This window comes from Onthophagus taurus, chromosome 11 (genome assembly GCF_036711975.1).
Source record: "Onthophagus taurus isolate NC chromosome 11, IU_Otau_3.0, whole genome shotgun sequence".
In the NCBI taxonomy this organism is placed as follows: Eukaryota; Metazoa; Arthropoda; class Insecta; order Coleoptera; family Scarabaeidae; genus Onthophagus; species Onthophagus taurus.
In genome coordinates this window covers 21761962-21786766 of record NC_091976.1, presented here as the reverse complement: position 1 = coordinate 21786766, position 24805 = coordinate 21761962, and the positions used below count along the sequence as shown (strand labels likewise).

General features: G+C 34.7%; 1 protein-coding gene across 3 annotated transcripts in view; it reads right to left on the bottom strand.

The window, feature by feature from the left end:
- The window catches only part of LOC111418103 (paired box protein Pax-6-like), a 48926-nt gene extending 37368 nt beyond the window's left edge, over positions 1–11558 (bottom strand). The window contains exon 1 of one of the 3 annotated variants that reach the window (XM_071199839.1): positions 11541–11558. The gene's annotated coding sequence lies outside the window, so the exon portion shown is untranslated. Of the gene's footprint in view, positions 1–8647; positions 8713–11540 lie in introns of those variants that run through there. The other 2 variants (XM_023050553.2, XM_071199838.1) reach the window with 2 other exon arrangements.
- Between the last annotated feature and the right edge of the window lie 13247 nt (positions 11559–24805).

Below are 24805 nucleotides of genomic sequence, written 5' to 3'. Positions count from 1 at the left end.
TTTTTATTCAGAAGGAATAATTTCGTAGCCATAACGAATAAACAGAGGGCCAAACGTTTGACCAATTCAATCCTTTTAATAGTTCCAAGATTCTTATATTTTTTCTCAGGTGGTGGTGCAGTATATTAGGTAAGAGGTGCATTCCTTCTTATGATATAACTTTCTCCTTACCTTCACTCCATAAGAATTGTAGGTTTCTGTGTAAAGACGAAAATTTTCTTCTCTATACGACACTCAAACGCCTGATGTATCCACTTAGGTTGAACAATCATCATAAATTCTTCATAACTACTATCTTTAATTGTTTTTTTAAACGCCGCTTCTAGTTTTGACTTGGATTGTTGTATTTTAGATTCCTTAGCTATTTTCTTTTTATCTCTGCTTCATTTTTCTTTTGAAAGATATGTTCATTACTTGTTAAAAAGAAACATGAGGCGTGTAAGTGTCACTGGAGATGGTTCACCCAACAAATTTTCAAGAATAAACTGAGCTGTAGTAAGATAATCGGAAGATCATCTTGATGACAATCCTATTCTGTTTGTGGCTCCTAATCTGTTAGGTGGGCATAATCAAGAATTTCTCTTTTTAAATTAAAGAGAATTGAATTTTCTCATCAACTTCACTCTAACTTATTAACTTATTAACTAACGTTTGACGAGAAGGGGGATGTTCAATTATTATGTTATGAATTGTCAAAGACTTTTGATTGGGTCCAACTTGAAATTCGATGAATAAACTGAAACATTATAGTATAAGAGGTCCACCAAATCCAAAGATAACAATAGAATGCAGTGTATAGAGTGGAAATGTCGAACTTCGGATGTTACTAATATTATATCTGGTGTCCCACAAGGATCAATTCTGGGCCCAATTCTTTTTATTATTTGCATAAATGATCTTCCTATTAATATCTCAGCTGATGGTATTTATATATATGCTGATGATACATCTCTTGTGCTAACGTCTAAAGATATAATTGAACTTGAAAATAAGTCAGACGTTGCTATAGCCGAAGCTGCGGAATGGTTTGGGGTCAACAGTTTGAAACTTAATGTCGAAAAGACGGAAAAACTACTAAAATTGAGGGACGGGAGCAAGAACCTATTAAATTCCTGGGGATATATGTTATGTCAAACCTAAGCTGGAACTCTCATGTTGAATATCTTCAAAGATGCCTGGTTGTAGCAATATTTACGGTCAGGCGCATACGGTCAATAGCTGGATATGCGGCTACCAGAGCAACTTACTTTGCCAACTTTTATACTAGGGCGTCGTATGGAATACTGATTTAGAGTTTTAGCAGGTGAAAATAGTACTACAAGCTGCAGACCACTTTTTCAACAACATAGGATACTTACCTTATCCTCTATCTTTATCCTAAGGAGTCTTCTCTACGTGCATTCCTCTAAAACCTCATTTCTAAAAAGTTCTGATATTCGTATTTACGAAAGCCGTTATAAATCACATTATCAGATTCCCTATCATCGTATAAATACCTCAAAAACCAGCACTAATCACCTAGCTGTGAAATTATATAATAAATGCACTTTGCCAATAAAAAATATGACTAATTGCCGCTTCGAAAAAGTTGTACGACGTATCCTGATGGATGGCGCTTTCTATAATGTGGAGGAGTTTCTTCAACTACCACCTTCGGTGATGGAGTCTTATGTTTAGTTTTGTAAATTATATAATTATTTTTTTTATTTATATGCAATGCTTTTGTGTTGTATATATTTATATTTTTTTCTTTTTTCTCTTGAGGGTGCTCTATCTGTTTTATACTTTCTTTAATTTTAAATCATTTGAAAGCTCAATAAATGTTATTATTATTATTATTAACTTCTTCTGTAGGTTTTTGAGTTGTCTAAATAGCTAGAAATATTTAATAGTTTAAGTATATTTTATCACATTGAAATAAAGTTGATAACCAAAACATACAGAGTAATTAGCGACTTAATTTTGGATTTTCAAAAAGAAATTTGAGTTGATGTTGATTCTAATTACAAATTTTTTTAGTGAATAATAAAAAGGTAATCTGCAAACAAAGCCCCACTTAAAAATGTATTACAAGACCGTAAAATTAGTATAAGTAAAAAGGGGTAAAAGTCCAGATGTCGCCCATTTATTCCTCGAGGGCCACAGTTTTAGATAAGCGACAGATAAAGACGTGTAACGATCAATTAATTAATATTCCCCCAAGTCCGACAACTGCGAAAGAAAAACGTTCCCGCTAATGACCGGAGAAAAGGCCGTCTTTGTACGGTAACTTGGCTGCCCGGCAAACCGTAAAATATTTATGTATATTTATGGGCGGATCCGCCGCGTCGTCTCCTTTAAATTATTTATCATTATTATAAATTGAATCGTGTCACAATATAATTACCAACGGATCGGATATCGTACTACCACGTTCGAACAGTGAGGCTATTAAACGCTACGATGAGTTTATTATTTAAATTAACCACTGTTGGATTAGTTAATGATTCAATATTTGCTTCTGGTTTGGAGGTGAGATTGACTCAAAGATAGTTATTTACATATAATTGTTTTGCAATCTACAACACAATTTAAATTATTTAATTATTTCAAATCGTCTTATTTGAAAGTTAGTTGTTTGTCTATAGTTAGAGAAAAGAGAAGTTTAAAACCGCACATACCTCGATTTCCTCTTATTCTTAGAAGCAATCACTTGAGTATTTTCCATGGGCAAGCCGCCATTGCCATTTCTAAACGGCCCCGCATAGTTTACTTGGTAGTAATGACACCGTGAGTTACTTACACCGCCTCTGCCGCCGTCACCGGCGTCGTTTGAAAATCGAATGCAGTCACGATAGGTTTTTGCTGTAGTAATTGCGACCAGTACGTGTCGAAGACGAAGAGACTTGTAACGATGATTGCTCCCCATATAAGTCTCATATGCAAATTATTATAATCACTAACAATTATCAAGTTTTTCAAGAATTTTTATTGTTTAAAATTTTCTTAATTTTCGAAAATAACACAATGTGATAATTTTCATTTATTACAAATCAACAAAACATGTTTTATGGAGTCAAATGAGAAGAGAAAGTGGTGATCTCCCATCGTATGGGTTGTTGCATTGTTAAATTGGAAAAGAAGGAACGTTTTGTGGGCGACAATGCGAGCGAGCCTCATTTCCACGTAATGGTTCCGTATCAATTTTTCATAGACTGTCGGCGTGGATTACACAATTGAAAATGCAAAACCAACGTTCGTATAAAACGTCGAGCGCGGAAACACACTTGCTGCTGCTACCTGCCGCAATCTTTTAAACTCCCCCAGCAATTAACAGCTCTTCTCACTGCGGACGAAATCGCGTGGGAATAGACTCCCGTAAAGCTGCTAATTAATAGTTAATTAATTCTACGGGAGAGAAAGAGCGTAATAACGGAAGAACCAAGTCAATTGTTCCAAGTGATTTGCTGAAAATTACAAAAGGAGGAGATTAAAAAAGAAGGATTTCATATTTTTTGTCGGTTTGAAAATGGAGGTAAATTGGAAACGATGAGAAAATGGAAGAGGCAGCATACGTTCGTTCTCATTTCCCCCTTTTTTTTTGTAATCGATCGGAAAGTTTGTGCGGCGAGCAAATACAATGAAAGGGGGGCAAATGGGGGCGTATATCATGGAAAAATGCCCGGTTACAACGGAACTTGGCCTCTAATACGACAAGCACACATAATTACAGGTATGGAGCGCCATTACGTTCCCTTCTTGTGCGTGTAGGTAACGGTACACCCCCACGTTTCCCCCTTGTAGGGGAACGAATCGATTGCAATTTATTGGTAGATGGTGTGGTTTTACCATGGTGATTTAAACGAATTGAAACAAAAATCTATGTAATCCCATCATCATTCATCATCATAATTTAAAATAAATATCTTTTATGTTATATCGATTTCGTTGCGTTGTTGTGTGTGAGCCATTAAAATCGACTTTTTATTTTTTGCCCTTCTTTATTTTCTTTCTTTTCATTTCTTTTGTGTTTTGGCGTTGTGAAAGGGAATACGAGGGCGCCTCGACGCGTTTCGGTAGTACTACAATGGGAGTTAAAAATTCATAAATTTTAAGGTACCCGATCCGGGTAATGTTGGGTTACGAAAAATGGCGTGCCGCACATGAAATACAGTCCTATGGTCGGCAACAACGGATTCATTTCTGTTATTTGATTATAGGTTGTGATGCGAACGGTCTCGACGCTCGCCTTTTCCCGTATATGCTGGCTCCTTCCTCCACTTTTCCAAAGGCGTACCATCAAAAGAAACTTAACGGTATCATTTTCAAATTAAAAAAATAAACGTTTAAATAAATTAATAAGATACTCTACTATTATTCAAGCTTTCTGTTAGATTAATTTTAATTTAGATTCAATTGTATAAAATATGTTATATACAATGTTACGCCACTGTTTTCTTAGAATTGTAGGTGGTTATGGGAAGGGTTATTTTCGTTCGATCGTAGGTAACCCTTGATGAGAGAACTCGTCGTGGTCGCTTAAAAATTAACGATCTTATTGTCTTCGCTTCGTGAGCGAACAGTGCAGGTTCGAGTTGGTATAAATTGGTAAATTTTTAATTTACCAATCGCTTTCACCTAAGTATTTGAAAAAGTTAATATTTTATTAAGAAAACTACTTCAATACGACCACCATTAAGTAATTGTTCTATACTAAACCAACTTTCCCATTTTTTTTCTCATTATACCTACACTGTAATATTTTTTTAACGACTATATGGGTAAAAAAGCACCTGGTACGACAGAAAAAAAATTGTAACCATTTTCCCCAGCTTAAATAAGCATTAATTATTTTTTTTTGTTCATTTTTATCATAAATTCATGACGAACACTTTTATTTCACATTGTATGTATATGAAACCTTCTTTTTTAAGATATTTTCTTGTTTCCCATGTTATCACAAATCTTTAAACATGGATTTAAAAACAACCCAGCAATTTCATAGTAAGTAATGTTTCTGACACTTTGTGACAGATCTGTAACATAACTTTGTAGTATGTAAATGTTTTTGCTAATTATGGTTTTCACATAAACAACATAGTCAACGTAGCACATGCAGAAAGAATGTTAAATCATTTAATTATTTAAGCTCAACTTACAATACGCTAGTAAAGCGACCATCCCAATGTTCCTACTGAAAAAATTTAGTACTCTGACAAAATTTCAACCCTAAATCAAGAATGTTAAAGTCTTTACTTAAATAGTACGAAAAGTCTTTGAAATATAGAAGAAACACCGACATTCTGTAATAACCTCTTTGATATTAAACATGAATTCTATGACTCCTTCAAATTTAGATCTGAATAATAAAGGCAACTGAATAATTTATGCGTTGTAGTGATCCATATTATACTTTTTGGAGTAAGAGATACAGAAAAAGCATCGTCATAGAAGTTTACAAACTAAGTCACTACATCTTTCGTACACCACCAGCAAAATTCCTGCACAAATGTCACCATTTGTAATAACTACAATTCTTCTTTCTTTCAGTCAATAGTAGTTTATAAACTTACAGAATTATGAGACGTATAAGTCCTCTTAATAAAGTTAACAGGGAACTGAATCTCTCTACTTTGCATGTAGAATAGTCCAAAAAAAGTTAGATAGAGAGGGTGGAAATTGGAAAGGAAAGAAGATAATAGCCAAACAACAACAAAACCAGGAAAACGCTGGTAACATAAAAATGAGATTGGACAAAAACTAGAAAGACAAGAAGGATATCAGTAATATACGAAAGGAACTGAACAGTGATTGGAAAGAGAAAAGGAAACTGGGCAGTGAAGTGGAAGATTGAAAAGATATCGATGATAGAAGGAAACTCAACAGGGCGTGGGTAGACACAGAGATATCGACAACAGAAGAAAGCGATTGAACAGAGTCGGAAATTATTGCATAAATCTAAAAATTTATGTCAAACAATTCTACACAAATTAATTTGCTATGGATTTAATTTCCATGTGAAATTGCCAATGTTAATTCTTCATTTTCCAACTTTTCAACGAAATTTTTAGCTTACATACTCTTGAAGTAGTGTCCTGAAAACGTGCACGTTGCTTCATATGCACTTCTAAATCAATTTCTTAGACTGGAGTAAAATTATTTATTTAATAACCCTTGAACGATTAATAATTCTCCATAAACCTCGTTGAGATATGATTATTTAAATCCTACTTGTACGCTTAAAGTAAAAATTAAAAAACATCATATCTCAAGAACGAATTGAGTTATAACTATAAAATAAAAAGCTTTTTAAAGTAGTTTTAATGAAGATTCAATGTGCCATAAATAATTTCTTATTTTCCATAAACCTCGTTCAAATTACCTTTTATACTCAACTCTGCAGATTTGATTGTTATCGATTTGAAGTGTTAATGTTTAAAAAATCATATCTCAAGAACGAATTGAGGTTTAACTACAAAATACAAAGCATTTTAAAGTAGTTTTAATAAAGATCCAATGTGCCATAAATAATTTTTTATATTCCATAAACATCGTTGTTATAATTCTTTAAATTCAACTCATCAAATTTGATTATTATCATTTTGAAGTGTAAATGTTTAAAAAGTCATATCTCAAGAACGAATTGAGTTATAACTATAAAATAAAAAGCATTTTAAAGTAGTTTTACTGAAGATTCAATGTTCCATAAATAATTTCTTATTTTCCATATATCTCGTTCAGATTACTTTTTAAATCCAACCCTGCAGATTTGATTGTTATCGATTTGAAGTGTAAATGTTTAAAAAGTCATATCTCAAGAACGAATTGAGTTATAACTATAAAATAAACAGCATTTTAAAGTAGTTTTAATAAAGATTCAAGGTGCCATAAATAATTTCTTATTTTCCATACACCTCGTTCAGATTCCTTCAGATTCATTTTTTCAGAAACCCAAATCTTCAGATTGTTATTGTTTTGAAGTGTAAATGTTTTAAAACATCATATCTCAACAACGAATTAAGATATTACGATGAAATACAGAACATTTTAAAGCAATTTTAATCAACATTTAGTGTTCCTAAAATAATTTCTTAATATCGTTAAGTGTCGCTATTATGATAGTTTAAACGCAACTCTGCATATTTGAATGCTTAAACTTTGAGGATCTAATGTTTAAAACATCGTATTTCAAAAACTGATTGAGATATCACCATGAAATACAGAACGTTTTAAAGCAATTTTAATCAATATTTAATGTTCCTAAAATAATTTCTTAATATCAATAAGTTTCGCTATTATGATGTTTTAAACGAAACTCTGCATATTGAATGTTTTGAAGAATTAATGTTTAAAACATCGTATTTCAAAAACTAATTGAGATATCACCATGAAATACAGAACGTTTTAAAGCAATTTTAATCAATATTTAATGTTCCTAAAATAATTTCTTAATATTAATAAGTTTCGCTATTATGATGTTTTAAACAAAACTCTGCACATTGAATGTTTTGAAGAATTAATGTTTAAAACATCGTATCTCAAGAACAAATTGAGATACAATGATGAAATACATAACATTTTACAGAAAATTTAATAGAGATTTAATAAGCAATGAATAATTACTTACTTTCCACAAACATCCTTGTTATGATTGAATATACTAAACGGTTCTTTAACGAATCCCAAACGATTTTTCTAAATGAATACACAAAGCAGTTCTGATACTTAACAAAAATAATATTGGAGTTCTTTAGGTTGTTTGTATCCATATACAACAATTTCATGTATGTACTTTTTAAACCCGGAAATCGGGATGAAATAATTTCCCAAAGTTCCAAATAATTCTTTTAAAACAGAGATGTATGGGTTTGGTTATAAAATAAATAATTGTTAACTGGATCTCAAATTCTACTCGAATATTTCCAACATGAATCAGAAATTGTTGTTGTCTTAATATTAAATATTTTTATTCGACAACTAGATTAATATATTCTTTTTAAATTGATTTAAAAATCACCTGCTTTTTTGAAGATGAATCTACTTATCCAATAAATTTATGATGAGCACGTTATTAAGTGTACTTAATACCAAAATTGACGATCTAGTTTTTAATAGATACTTGATGCAGTTAAGGGGTAGTTTAAAAACGCTTAGGAACGGCGGAGTGTTGTGTTAAGTGAATTTAAAGTGAGTTGGTTTGAGTTGAATTATGAACTGTCTAAACTACGTAAATTATGTAAATATCTTAAAAAGTTGAAAATTAGAATGTTGGTGAGGAAGTTTCAGTTTAAAATGGATTTATAAGAGATTTTATTAATGATTTTCTGGGTGGAAAACGGTGAATGTATTTTCATAGTTGGTAGAAAGGAGTGGGAAAAACGTTAGTCGACCGAGGAAAGCTCGTAAAAGCTCACGAAAGCGTGGGGATCCAATCTGGAGCGCATGCGTGCCCACTGGGCGCCGCACACAATGACGGAGGCTAGTGAACAGTGGCCGGGAATTGGCCCGTTTCCTTCCTACCGGCATAAAATCTGCATCTATTACCCGCCATTTTACGTTCTAGCCTAGATTCCTATCGTACCTCGACTTTTCTAAATCGACCGTAGACCACCACAACCGAACATTAATCATTCAGGTCTTTCAACTTTTAAAAAATTTCAAAACTCACCCGATTTACAAGAATAAAATCTAAACTTCCTTAAAATTCTCTATGGGAACCTTTTTAAACCACATGAAACATACGTGTCACCTCAAACTAATTACCGTAGAAGGTTTTTAACGCTAAAAAGCTTCCTTCCAGCCAGGGGGTCCTACCCCCACTACATCAACTCAAAACAAAACTTCGAGACGATTCGGCAGTTTTTTTATTTCGTACTTAAAAAAAATCGTATCGCAAACAACTGCCTTTTGTCGGTCGGCGCTTACTACATACATCTTCCGTTTCCGGCGGTTCGTTTTGACGGACCGTTTCAGTTGTCGCAACGCCCGAAAACAGATGTACTTATTACTGCGTTTCTCCCCTTTTTCGGGGGGGCCCTTATCTAGCATCTGCGGCGACGCCGATACACGGTGCTACTGAGACCGGCGTGTCATCGTATTCAAATTAGCAAAGGAAATATTATAAAATACTATCTTACGTTATTTCGTCGAAGGGGAGATTTTAAGTAAAGATAAAATAACAAGACGTGATATAAGTTGTGTTTTTTAACACATGTTCTATTATAAAATACATAAAAGAAACTTAATACACCATATTTAAAGTGAGAATCTAACAAATTAATTTTTAGTGTTAATGTTACTTAAAAATTATCAACAATTTATAATGAGCAGAAAAGAGAGCAGAGAAAACAACGTTTTGAGTTGGTTGGTAATGAAGTATGGAAAGAAGGCAATATAAATACGTATTTATATGATGTTTCATTCTGATTTTCTAATGTTTGTAAGATCTTGGGGTAGCACAGTAACTCTTATTGTTGCCTAAACTTGTAACATTCCTCTGATTATGCTTTTAATTGTTCCAAGAACTCAAAGATTTAACTAATGTTATGAGAACAAAAAAAATGAGACTTTGTAACAATATTCACCGAACAAAGGTTTATTTACCAATTATTTTGCGAAATTTTGATTGGTCCCTTCAGCCGTAAGACTAATTTTGAATCTTCACCATGTAGTTTAATCAAAACTGACCAAATACTTTAAAAGCTTTACCGCTTCACAAGAGCCAAAATCGTAATTATCCTGAATAAAACTATGTAAAACGCCAAATTATTAGCATTGCACCATTGAAAGAAGAAGGAAAAGGTTGTCTAAGTCCTGTTTGGATTATGATCATATCCACCTCTTATCGATTATATTAATTCAGATGTCTTACTTCCCATATTGGTTTGTTTCAGTTGTTTCTCCTAACATGAAGCTGTTTGTTATTGAACCCTTGTTCCTATTTTTGGGTGGTATGTCATACAGATTTCTGCTTTGAAGAACTACATTATTATCCGTACGGAATAAATCTCATAGTATGTTATGAAAAGAACATGTTGTCATTATCGAATCATGTACCGTAAATAGTCTAACAGTAATTGGGACATAAAATATTGTTACACATGCTTAGAAAAAAGGTTTTTGTTACACTCTTCTTTTAAACAGCTTCCAAAACTCTGTAACTCTTTTAACTTGAATCCAATCACAGCTAATTTGTCCCTAGCAGTCCTTAAGTGGCCTTAAAGATGATTCATAAAGTCGTAAATATTTTGTTTGGAACCCACCATATAATAACGCGATAGATTGACCATCTTCAATTCTTGAACCAATTTGATTCTGTAGGCCTTCAAACTGAGTTGGGATTAACTTTATTCTTGTGAACTATATAGGGTGGAGGTGCTTGGATATTAACGTATATATTGTGTTTTCACATTCTATTACATTCTATTCTATCTAAGATGTCAATTGACCAAACTACCTTTATAAACTTCCTTACATCGTTCTCAGTTGGTACAACTTTGAAAATAATACTGTTATTCTATTACTTGACAAATTATAGTAGAAGTATGAGCTAAAATTAAGAACATTCTTCATTCATCAAGAATATTCTGGTAAATATTCTTCACTAGAAAATTTTCCGAGGTAATTTTCTCATCGTAACATTTAAAAATGAAAATCAAAGAAATTAACAATTCTAACATTTTATTTGCCACTTTCAAAAAAACGTAAACTGAAAGAAATGACACCAAAGCAGCCATTTTCTTAAAATTACCCGTGAAAACACGATGGGGATCAATTATTCATTGTTTAAAAAGTCTACTTGATGCAAAACATGCATTAAAAAACATTAGCAGTTTGTGAAACAGTTGAAGATATTCTTAGTAAACGATATACTTGCAAAGTTGATATTGGATGAGGATAATTTATGGGTACAAAAAATTTTATCACCCAAGAAACCCTATTGTTAAATACATAACCCAATTGGAAGGAGATAAACCAAGGTTAAGCCAAGTATGAATGCTTTTATGAGTTGGAAAGTCATTTTGAAACAACCCTTCCTTCAAGACCTTTGCTTAACCAAGAGGAAAGGAAACTATTTTTAGTTAAGAGAAAGCCAATCCAATCCATCATGCTGCAAATATTTCTAGATCCAAATTTTAATGGAATTCATTTTAATAGAGAAGAACAAATACAAGGAACAGAGTTATAGACTTTTTTTTTACCAAATTTATAGAAATTTAGAAAACCATATGTTTTAAAATCTGTGGAAAAACTACATCCTACATAAAAATTTATTGGATATTATTGACATTATAGCTGAATGTTGGTGGATAAAGGTGTTTTCTACACTAAATCTACTTTCTATAAGAATTGAACGGTTTTACAATACTACTATTATTATAATTATGTTTGTTTATCTGCTTTAATTTTGAACGACACAATCGATGTGGTTTTTATATGTCCACATTTTATGGACTTTATTCTAGTCCCACTCATTGGTTCTTTTCTTCAAAACACTCAAACTACGACCAACTTGTAGGCATTTAATAATAATTAAATAATTAAATGAGAAACAGTCTCACCTTATTTTATCACCCACATCCTTTTCTTATGGTTACTTTGTTCTTCGCGTGGATACCATAACCAGACAATAAAAAAAGAAAAAAAAATGAGATGGTTTATGTGATCTATTATTCTCTTTAAAGTCGGTTTAGAGAGTAACAATAGCCTGGAGGTCTCGCGTAATGATCAAACCGCTTAAATTAATACTTTTTTAATTACAGGCGGACATCTTTCAATTAATTCCTATGCAAATGAACACCTTAGAGCCGTTTTAAAAGCCATACGCCGAGACAGGTTTGCGTTAATATATTTAAGGAAATAATTACCTGCTGTTCTGGCGGGGCCGTTCTGCTTCCAACTCCCAACCGGAAGTGTACCGATTTCTTCGCCGCGGCGTGTATTAAGGCATTACCGACACGGCATTATACACACTTTTTATGTACGCAACTTGTACAGACAATTAAGCACCCCGCCGTATGTGTCGGGGAGACGTTGTATCACCTCTTAAGATCTATATAAATATATTTTAAAACGAAACGAGGGGTGTTTCATTTCTATATGTTAATTACCAATTAGTTAAAGACTCTTCTTACATGACACAAAAAAGTTATTAAATAACGTATGGCCGGGTGTTACAATTTTAAATAGAAATTCTTATTTACTAGATTTATCAATTGACGATAACGAATGCATCGATCATAAGAACAATAACAAGTAAGAAGGTGTGGTTATCTGGTTATTGCCCAATTACAGCTCCTTATACTTGGCACTAAGAAGGAATGTAGTAGCTGAAGCAAGGAAGCTGAGATCGAATCTCCTTTCTGCTGCTATTACCTGTCTCCCTTCTTCCTTCTGTTGTTCGGATAAACGCCTTGATTGCGACCGATCCGCGCTCGCCGTCCATAACAGATAGATGATCTACCGTGGATCACGCATTCCAATCCACTTGCCTTGCTTCAACATCGTCAAGTCTATCGTTATCGTTTCGTTATTAATGAGTTTTGATCGAAGATCGAGTAAAATTTATTTTGTCTTTGTTTTAAACCATATTTTTATTTGATATTTATTACTTTGGGAATGATTTTTTATATAAAAGAAATTGTCTTTGTTTTATAGACAAAGATTCCAAATGTGATACAAAGATATCATGACAATATGATACAAGTAAACAAACCAGGATGACTTGAATCAAGATAAACTTGTTTGTCAGTGAACAATACAACGAAGGAAACGAGTAATTAATAACTCCAACATAACAATTCGTACCTCTTTAATCAAAACCCAACACCCAATTTATCATAATAAAAATTGTTGGGATTCTTTCATTAAATTTATATAGTCGAAAATTCGATTTCGTTTGTAATTGAATGCACCTGCTCGGTGAATACGGTAAAACAAAATTAAATACTCCCTAGAAAGACTCTCAGGACAGTTATCCATTTATCGGGAGTTGTTATCCGGGCGACGAAAATGAAGACATTAGGAGCCGATCCGGTGAGGATCGACGTGAACTTAACTCCTTTAAAGGTAGCCACTGCCGGCGGGCGTGTGTCCTGCTTAATGGATTCCATAAAGTTGTTTTAATTCGGCGCGGACGGACAGGCAGAGGCGTGAAGTTATCTGGGTCTTCGGGGTCCGGAGTCTCTTGTTTTATTGGGCTCATAAATAATTAACCCGTATCGGGTAATTATCGTATTGTCGCCGGTAATGGAAGGACTCCCAATTTATATCGACCGATAAAACCCGAGCAACATGGACCACGAACCTCCAAATTAACGCCATTAACGATCCCTGGGCTTATTCAATCGAAACTTTTTGCAGAAAATAACCCATACCTTTAGAATCTTGGTTAACGACGATACTTCTTAATATTCTCTATGTTCTTTAATTAAACGCTTACGTTGATTCAAGTAATAACAAGGTATAAAACGAACTAGACTCATAAAAAAAGAGACAAAAAATTTTTTTCTGCACAAGTTTGTTTTGTTAATAAAAAATAAAAGAGTGAGGTTGAAAGAGTCGTACAAAAGCCCTATTAAATAAAGAAAAATCCTTTTAATTGAGTCATTGATTTCCTTAGGTGACATCGAACAGCCAATACCTTTCGAGCCGATACAGCTCCTCGCACGCATCCTTTTTTTTAAGAAAAAAAAGGTTGCAGTCGTAGCCACAGTATGCCGTCCCGAGGTGACAACAGCATTTTTGTCAAAGGGAGGAGATAAAAAGGGGGCAGAAAAGAAACGCGGCTCGGCAGACAAGTAGTTATGTCAAATAAACTCGCCGGACTAAATTTGAACTTGTATCGGTTCCAGAGGATCGTTTCGATCTCTCGGTTTCAGCGTGGTTTCCTTTCGGTACACGTGAAGAAGAATGTTTTTCTGGTCGATTGGACGCCTTGATTTATTTCCCAGTTTGCCGACTGAAATGGCTCGCCTCTTTATCGGGCGTTGCGTGAACAAATGAGACCGAACCGCACCCTAATGGGCTCAGAGTGACTACCTAACACAAGATCGCCTCCCATCCCATCGCCATATGGGACTCTATGGATTCTTCGAACGTTACGAGCGGAATTTGCAAGTAGACGACGAGCTATCGATTTGTCAACCTTCATTTTTCCCAAGTAGAGAACGTTCACCGTGACACGTGAGAGCAATTCAGATGCGCCGACGAGAGCCGAGAAAGATTTTTCTTCAAAAAAGATACCCCATTCTTTTCGAGGTGATCTTATCGCCATTTATCTCGGCGCGCTCCAAATTATGCAGTCCAAAAAGAACATTCCGCATATAAGTAGCGCATCGCTTAAGTACAGAAGTGTGTACGCGATTTGCAAAAGTCCATAAGCATTCGACCATCGGACCGCCCAGGTTATATCTCGAAGAACGAACTTGACGTTAACTTAAACCAGTGCACTGGGATTAATATTTTCCGGTCGTTATAAACGCGCCAACTAAAAAATCTGGTAGCTAAAACAAATAGAAGAAATTTGCAAATGAGAAAATTGTTCGAGCTACGATCAAATAAATCGTCGTGCCTAAAAAAAGAAAACTTTTTATACAGGATTTATTTAAAAGTTAATGTACAAATATAACGATGTTTTATTAAATAAAGTTATAACTTAAATAAAAATCAATAGTGGTGTTGAATCAAAATAAATAGATTTTTTTTAATGTTAATACCTAAATTGATGTAGTGATGATTTGGTTTTGAAGGTATAATTTTGTTCAAGATTGTATAGAAGGTTTAAAGTGGGATAAAGAAGAAAAAGATGGTAAAGATGTGGGAGAAAGAGATGGTTGGTGGAATGCCCGTTGGGTTCGTTTGAAAAATAGGACCGCGTACGTTCGGGGCAAATCGAAATTAATAAAACCAATTAAATTAAACGTATCGCCCGGCAAAGAGGGATATCTGAGATTGCTCCAGAGGCCTATGATCGATGGTAATTGTGGCCAACAATTTTCCGGAGCGTACGCGTCGCTCGCCGCCAAAAGGACCACCGTTACAGTTGACAAATCGTAAAAATTCAACTGTACAACGTGTGTATCTACTAGCGGGCACTTAAATTCCGAACCTGGGCCTTTAAGACATTGACAAATCGGACAACATAAATCCCATTTGTGCGTTCCCGCTTCCAGGCCGCGCGAATTCGTGCGAATCGTCCTGTTCACTCTCTGCCTTCAAGAGCCCCGTAAATACCTGTCCACGTGTGTGCTCCCGGGATCTGAAAAATGCGACCCCAGGATAGGAATAAAAATTTGTATTCGTTGCACAGAAAGAATTCGCAAAATCTTCAAAGATTTCTCCGTTTCAATCCAAAAAAAAAAAAAATAATAAATAAATCTTACCCTAAAAATATTTTATGTAATAAAGAAAATAAGAAATCGATTTACTAAAAGATAATTTAAAAATATAAAGAAAGTAAATCCGAAATGAACAGATGCGTTCACTTTCAATAAAACCCCGGTTATAAAACTTTAAAAAAAAAAGAAAAACTTTAATGACCGCGACTTGTCATAAATGATTTTTACTTACAATTATAATCGGAACCAATGAGTCCCAAAAAGAAAACAACCTTTCATCTTGATGTTCGCCGCGCTCAATTTCGATATTTACCGTCAGTTGCGTAACTTAAAAATAAATCGAAAGGCCGTTTCGCTTTTTAAGCCGATTTCTGCCAGGTGCTCTCCCAACCAATTAACGCGTTTAAATCGATTAATTTCATATGTATTTGGGACGATTGTGAGAAATTTCTTTTCATAATATAACAGGATTTACAATAAACGATTTACAATAAATAATTTATAATTAATAATAATTTCAAATAAACAAGTAATTAATTTGTTCATACACTGAATTGTTCACTATGTCATTAACAAGGTAATTGATACAAAATCAATTGACGTTTTGCAAATGTTGTCTCTTTGTCACATAAAAAAAGAAAAAAAATCAAGTTTAGGCTATTCCAAATAGTTGGTAGAATCTGGTCTTATTTAAATATTTATTGACTTATATAAAGTCTATGACAAGTTAGTTTTGCACTATCCCTGCAGCTTTCGGCAAACAACCATGGTAGCTACAGCAACTAACAGCCAGCATGTTCTTGAACTACACAACTAATTTCAGGAGACCATTACTCCTTTTTTGTATTTTGTAATTAAAAGTAATAAAGACGATGGGATTCTATACAATCATTGCTGCTATATTTGACGTCTTTTGTTTTTATTTTCTACGATATCCTGCCGATCTATATCCAGGAAGGAAGTTGCGTTTTCCGCATTGGCTAGGAATTTATAAGGAACCTCGTGGTAATGCATTATTATTATCTATTCCTGTTATACCTAAAATCGTCCTAAATATGACCGATTATGTCTTTATAATGTACAGTATTCAATAATGTATATACACACGAAACTATATGCATTAGATAGGTTCACTTATCAAAACCAATAATTGGACATATTAAAAGTATTGAGCTCATTACTCCATAAAAATATAATTTCATGAAACAGAGCATTGAGATGCTCAGTGTCTAAGGGATTTCCGAGGAATCCTTTTAGGATCCAAGGAATCTATAAAACTCAAGAAATGTTGAAAAATACTATATGAGACTCTCGGCCTGAATAGGCATCCAACTATGAGTTATTTGGAAATAAGATGGTTTATCTGACACAATACTCTGAAGATACACTATTTCCTTGGATGGGTTGAGTTGGGTGGAGTTGAGTTATTACGGCTTAGCAGGAAGGTACAAGCCACAGAGAACGGTACAAGCGCTCCACAGAGTAATGAGGTCGACCTAAGGCGGAAATGAGAAAAATGGTGGGTAGGAGTTGACGAGATGCCTTGCAGACAAAACGACAAGTTACAAAGCTGATGAGGTTGCAAAGGCAGATAGTAATTAAAATAACGGTTATAGGACAGTTCATTTAAGACTCATTTAAGAGTGCAGTCTTTGACATAATCAACAAATACTGCCAACTTTTGTATAAATCATCTTCTGCTAGGAATTATAAGAGCACAGTTAATCCACCTCGTACTCACGATAATTGCTACTCATACCTTTATACCAATTTCCATAGTGACATCATCATGTCGAAATAACGTTTTATATGTTATGGAAGTTTTATATGCTACACCAAGCTCGAGAATCTTTTCGTTTTCACTTTATTGTTCAAATACAGTATAAATAATACAGCAATACTGTGATGGCTAAAGCAAGCTTTCGCTGTGTGTTTGAAGCAAGTGGAAGCAATTTTGTCTATATCTGACAAAATTTTTTCAAGTTTAACATTTTTCAGCTAACATTATTTTTAATAGTTATTTATAGTGGTGGAACGGATATCCGGCAACTATCCGGAATCCGGTCTATCCGGCCATTTTTTAAAACCCGGCTGGCTACCTGCTTTGGCCGGATATTAAAAACCTATTACTTAGTACTCCACCATTCACAGGAATTAGTATCTGTTTTAGGTGTTGAACACTGCAGATAATAATCAAGTTCAACCCCAATAGGACTTTTTGAATACATTGAATATTGAATACTACTTTATTTATCATTCGCAACCTCATTGAAACAATCCAATACGATATATAAAATCTCTTGTTGCAGTTTCGTCTAGTTTTCTTCTCTTCGCTTGTAATTCATAAAGTATCCTCTTGCAAATGCAACAAGCCGTTTCAAAAAATCACTTTCAGTTCTTGAGAAATAAATGCTTGAAATAATCGACAATTTTTTCGAATTTTGCAATTGTCGCCGACTAAGTTTTAAAAATTCGCATAAAATCCACTTTTTGGAATATGAATTTGAAAATTTCCCAACGTGTTAATAAGAGTGTCCTCTTTCCAATAAACCAACCTGTTTTGAAAAATAACATTTAGTTTTTGAGAAAACAATATCTGAAGCTTTGATAAAATTTTCGATGTTGCATTTTCATCGATAAGTTGCAAAATTCGCCATTAAATTAATTCCTTGCAGGATCCTTGTGGAAATATCACCAATCATTAATTAAAGTATCCTCTTTTTAATGCAACAAGCCGTTTTGAAAAATCACTTTCAGTTCTTGAGAAATAAATTTTTGAAATAATCGACAATATTTTCTAATTTTGCAATTTTCGTCAATTAAGTTTTAAAAATTCGTATAAAATTCAGTTCTTGGAATATGAGTTTGAAAATTTTCCAAAATGTTAATAAAACTGTCCTCTTTGCAATGAACCAACACGTTTTGAAAAATAATTTTTAAGTTTTGACAAAACTATATTTGAAGTTTTGATAACATTTTTGATGTTGCAATTTTCATCGATAATTTTCAAAATTCGCTATAAAATTAATTTCTTGAAGGATCCTAGTGGAATTATCGCCAATTATTAATTAAAGTATCCTCTTTTTAGAGTTGCTTCGTTAGTTAAAGCAGAATCAAAAAAGTTCATTTTGTATCTTATTTAGGTAAAATTCTCTTTTTGATGAAATCAGATCAAAGTGTTAACTATAAAATGAAATTTTTTATAGAATAAATAAACGTTTTACGCGTTGGTTAGATTCGATTCGATTTGAATTCTTTATGCTTGAATAAAATATTTCTATTTTTCTTGTTATATTTAAATTTATCGTTAGCATACTGTAGGTTTTGCTTTTTGCCTTGACGGGTCGGTCGACTTCTTCGGAAGGCCTCCTCTTCGGGCGGTCGCATGTCGGAGGCGCTCATTTCGTTTCATGATCGCATGGAATATTAAAAATTCCGGTCATCACATCGATTTGTTCGTGGCCGGTTGAATCTCGGCTCGTCGTCGTAGAAGGGTGAGGGGATTCTTAAGACTCGGCACTTTGAGGACCGGTTACCTCCAAAGCGACTATTGTGGCCCGAATATATCAGATATATCAGAACCAACAGAGTGCATGTAAGTGTAAAAATTCGAACTAAATTTAAAACATTTTCAAAAACAAAAAATGTCTATAAATCAAATTATTATCTTTTAAGAAAAATTGAGTATTAAGTAAAAGTAAATGGTTGACGAGTGGGTTGGTTATAAAAAAGGCGGACGTATCACATATGCCTAAGGCAACAGAAGCATATCACTAATGATAGGTTTTGCGGGGAGAGCACTTCGTGCAGAGGCCGCACATGGTACCGAGGCGATTCCTCGTAATTTGTCCTTCTAAAACGACGTTTAGGTATAGTAATTGATGCCCTCGACGGTCGTGACTTCCTCTGCGAGGAATACGTATAGAGTCTCGTTTCTTTTTTGCTCTTCTAATCTTTTTACATCGCCTCCGCGTCGTCCTCTTTCGTTTCTCCACTGCAGTAAAGAACTCCTCTCTTGTTGCTGTTTGGTGGATGTTCTAGCGTTCGTGCACGGGCTGTAAATTGAAACTCCCGTCAAAAAATTGGTCCTTATTTTCGTCGTAATTGACACCCACCTTTTTCCACGTTTAACACGCCAACAGGGGTCGCTCTTTTCGGTTAAACGTAACCGACAAAGTGGAAATTTATTTGTGGTTTAGTTTACGCCCAGCAGGTCACGAACTGTTCCTCTTCCAACCTTTGATGGTGCTTTATTGATTTATATACACAGGTTATACACCTTTTTAAAACACTTCTCTATTTTTAATCTCCGTTTTTAATTTTCAACCCACACCAACAAAACAATATTGTAGTTTTTTTAAACACACCTTGAAGCATTACCGTCAATAATTTCTGATTAATATCTTCAGCATCTGCCGGTAAAGCCTTATGCATCGAGTAGAGGTCTCATACCGGAAGGTAATAAACGACGTTGAGAACAAAAAAAAACTGTATCGTAGTCGGTATCTGGGCCATCGCGTATCGGCAGATTGCGTCTGTCGGGCGTCTGCAAAACGGTTCCAGTTGTTTAAAATCCCGCGCACACGTGTCTCGCAAAATCAATCTGCCATCACGTTCATAAAGAATCGACAACTGTTCTTGTGCCGTCTGTAACCCCGAAGGATCTTAACGAGTTATGTTACTCTCGCGATCGCAGAAAAACTCATTAGCATCGATACAGGTGTTACATACAGGCACTTTCAGTTTCAGTGTACCCACACGCACACCGATTTGGTCATTAATTTTAAACATTTAACCCATTTTAAACGATGACAGAATCATACCCAAAAAATTAACCGTTTCTGGTCGACAAAAAAACAAAGAAAGGGAAGAAAAAGCACTTTAGTAAACGAAAATAAAAGTGAACCGTGTAATTTAACAGTTTAATGACATGCACGACGACCTCTAAAAAAAGGTAAAATACCCCGGTTGTTCATTACATTTTGGGCAAGTAACATGTGCACCATTCGGAAACCGATAATTTGTCGTTTTGGAGTCTCTATCATTTTCTCCCGCCGAAACGGACGATCGTTAAATCGTCACGGAGTTCACACAAAGCTCTCTATGCTAATTACAACCGTACCTTTTCCCGATTTTTTTCATACTCTGTTGGGTTTGGTAAACACAATGGAAAAGAAAACGCTTCTATAAGGTTTTATACGATTTTGGTAAAGTTACAATCTGTAACATTAAAAACGATAAAAAGCTTTTCTTTTATCGTAAAAATGTATGGAGAAGTTGCTAAATATTTCACATACTTATTTTTAATTTAATTTATTGAATTTTAGTCATTAGTGACCGTTGTGGGACTCATTGTGATAACCAGAATTGTGTGGTTGTCGAAACAAACAATGGTTACATTGATCTTATTAAAGTTTGAAGAGAGCCAAACTACCCGTTTTGGGCTAAATATTCAGAAAAGGAAGGAGAATAATTCCTGCAGCATTGCATAGGATCAGGAAATGTAAGAGGTACAAGAGGATGAGTTGCTGCGATAGTGCCAGTGGATGTTCTGAATACATTCAACAACTTCTAAAAGTGGAATTACATATTATAGTGGTGTGGGGTGTTACTGGGAATAATGTTACAGTACTGAAGTGATTGTCCGATGCTATGCACGAGATAACAGGAGGATAAGGATAAAACGAAGTGTGGATTGTACAGAAGTATTTATGGATAGAATAAATGGGAATGAAAATGTCTTAGTTGCGTCTGTTGCTGTTGTGGGGAATTAATACTGCAAATGGCGAAACGTTGTAATCTGTACTGATCATCATCGTTAATGAGGTTCTGTCGGCAATCACTTGAGGAAGCTAACGTTTACAACAACGTCACAATAAAGTGGCACGAAGGACATATCGGAAATCCCATCGAGCTTTTTGCGATAGATGGGATGAGACTGCAGTAGGTGTCTTTGCAAAGAAAACTCCGCTGTAGCCTGACCGGAGGAGATCTACTCAGCTCCAGGGAAAGTCAAAAAGTAACTTGAGGCTCCTCGCCCACTTCTTGACCGGACACTGCAGCTTATGTAAGCACATGTTCTACATGAAGCTGGCGAATACATCCCTCTGTAGAGGATGTGAAATGGCAGACGAGGCGGCAAGTCATATTGTTTGTGAGTGTCCCAACCTCGTGTACTTAGGGAATCCACTTTTGGCGTACAATGGCCCCAAATTTCGGATGTAAAGAACATACCTTTCCATTCTATATTAACATTCATTAAAACCTTGGGCTGGTTTTCTGACATTTGAATGAACTGTAAATTGTGGGGATGTACAAATGGCCTGCTGGTATCTAAGAGCTCTGAAGGAATTCACCCCCACGTGAAGCTACATACATACTGCAAATGGTAATGACTCTGGGGTAATGCAACGATGATGACGATGTGTAAAATGAAGCAATAACCAGTTAAAGTGCGACGACAACTGGATAATGGTCGGGTGGCTGAAAAATAATAAAAGAAAGAGTATGGAGGTAAATGAGGTGGCGAAGAGCAGCGAGGTTAATACAGTACTTTGGAATGTATGTAAGAGTTAAGCTGTTTGTAAAGAAAGTATGGACTCATACTCATTCAGTATGGACGGCTAACCATATCTAGCATGAAATTCCATGTCTTGTGTTGGCACGGTCTATTCAATGTGTGTCTGAACATGAAACACCCTATTTACATGTTGTTAATGGTAATACTCGGAAATCGGAGCATGTTACAAAAAAACTTCTAGAACAAAAGTTGCTCTTACATGCGTCAATATCGAGAAAAGAACTAAAATATGAAAATTTGTTGCTTTCTCATATTATTAATGATAACACTCGGGAATCGGAGCATATTACAAAAAATCTTTTATAACGAAAGTTGCAACAAATTTTATTCATAACAATATCACTGTCTTGCACTTTTGCTTTTAGATGCGTCAATATCACGAACAGTACGAAAGTACGAAAATTTGATAAATTCGTTGCTTTTTCAAGTGATTAATGGTAACATTCGGAAATCGGAGGATATTACAAAAAATCTTTTAGAACGAAACTTGTAGCAAATTTGATTCTTAACAGTATTGCTATCTTGCACTTTTACTCTTAGATGCGTCAATATTAAGAAAAGTGCGAAAATCGTTGCTTTTTCAAGTGATTAATGGTAACACTCGGAAATCGGAGGATATTACAAAATAACTTTTAGAACAAAAGTTGTAACAAATTTTGTTCATAACAATATCGCTGTCTTGCACTTTTGCTTTTAGATGCGTCAATATCAAAAAAAGTACGAAAATATGAAAATTTGATAAATTCGTTGCTTTTACAAGTGATTAATGGTAACACTCAGAAATCCGAGGATACAAAAAAACTTTTAGAACAAAAGTTGTAGCAAACTTTATTCTTAACAATATTACTGTCTTGCACTTTTGCTCTTAGATGCGTCAATATCGAAAAAAAACGAAAATATGATAATTTGATGCTTTTTCAAGTTATGAATGGTATCACACGGGAATTGGAGCATATTATAAAAAAAAATTTATAACAAAAGTTGTAGCAAATTTTAGTTTTAACAATATTGCTCTCTATCACATTTCCTTGTTGTTTGTGTAAAGTGTAATACAAATTTCGAGATATTGCAAGAATTTCAGACTGAAGTTAATATTTGTAATTGCAATAAAATATGATTAAAAAATGATGAATTAAATACTGCAAAAAATAGAAATATTATTTGAAAGAATTTAAACCAAGATAAGTTTAACCAAAGCGTAAAATCGTTTGGGAATTCTTTAAAAAGGTTAAACTTTGAGGTTACTTAACTATTGAAGCGTTTCATTAATTTAACAAACTAGAATAGTATTTACTTGCAATGATTTCGTTTTTATTCAATTCTTTATTAAAAGATATTTACACGGTTCGTGATTTTCCGTAACCACAAGGTCATCGTTACATTCGATTTGGCAAGCTCTCAACTATGAACAATCTCCACCAAAAATTATTCTTGGTTTTCTAAATACAAATAAAAAAATAAGTATATATTCTTATCGAAAATATTCGTGCGTGAGAATCATTTTTCCGCGCAAAACACAAATCAATTTTGCGTGACCTAATTTCCGTTGTGCTCATTTGCAATTGTAATCGCGCGTGTACCGATTTAAATATAAAAAAGATCGTGGAGGCATGCGACACACAGACTCACGCACCGCTCGACCCTTTCGTTCTAATCAATTTGAATAAACCGTGACGTAAACTGTTCGGAATTTCACTCTAGGGCCTCTTTGTGTGACATGTTAAAAAGTCATTTTATTAGATTACCTGTGATATAATTCTCAAAGGAAAAGGAAAATAAAATGTTTTAGAAGAAAGGGTTTTATTTTCTTTGTATCCACTTAACGTACATTTAGTTAATCGATGCCCACGTAGACAGATTTAAAATAAGAATAAAAAAATTATTCTGCTTTTTAAAATGCAACACCAGCTCTCCAGGTTGGAATATGTAAATTTTCGGATGATTTTAATTTGCCTAATCAATTTTGGCGGTAGTGTAGTCAGTATATAGACAGTAATTAATTCGGGGCTTTTTTAATTATACGTCGCTTTCGGTGCAATTGAGCTCGGTCATTAAGCTGGACGCCTCCGGCTGGTTTAAATTAACGATGGAGTTGATGTTGCCGACTGTGGTATAGATTTGAATTCGCTACCGAGACGACGAAGAGAAAAAGATTGATCGAGAATTAAAAGACCAACGCCGCCCGACAATTTAAATCCATCGGAATGCTGAGAAACGATTCTTCTCCTAGTCTTTGAAATAAACCAGTCGTCGTTATCGTTGCCCGACTAATATTCCGATACCCATTAACCGGTATCTTGCCCCAAAACTCAACGCTCTCGGACTTCTTAATTAGATCCCCAACGTCATCCGAACGCGCCTATTTGTTAATTACCATATAAAAAGGAAGAACAGATAAAGACCGACCGCGCGGGAGCCGAAATCTCCAGCTTACCAGCTTTCGAGATTCGGTTACCCGAGGAGAGTTCGTCTTCTTCATCAGGTGGCACCTCGACTCAACCACAGTTTTATTTCTTATTTCACCGATGGAAACTCAGCAACCGTAAGGGTCACGTTGAGTGGAAGAGCAGAAGACGTCTCGACGTGGAAGTCACCTGGGGCTTGTTTTTATAATACGACCGCTTTCGTGGAATGTAAATCGGAGGAGGAATCTAAGAACAGTAGCGAAGCGGAGGCGACATGACGTCCAGTGGAGCGGAAGATCTGTTGGTACCACGGCGTTCGAAGAGAGAAGAGAAGAAGTTCGGAGAGTTGAGAACCCCGCGGGATACCGCTACAGGAGCGGACTGGGGTGGATTTTTTACGCCGCCGGCAAGTTAATTTAATCGTTTAACGTGATTTATGAATGCTAGTGTGGCGTACAAGTACGCTACCGTCTCGAAGATGTTTATGGTGGTAGGGTAAGTGC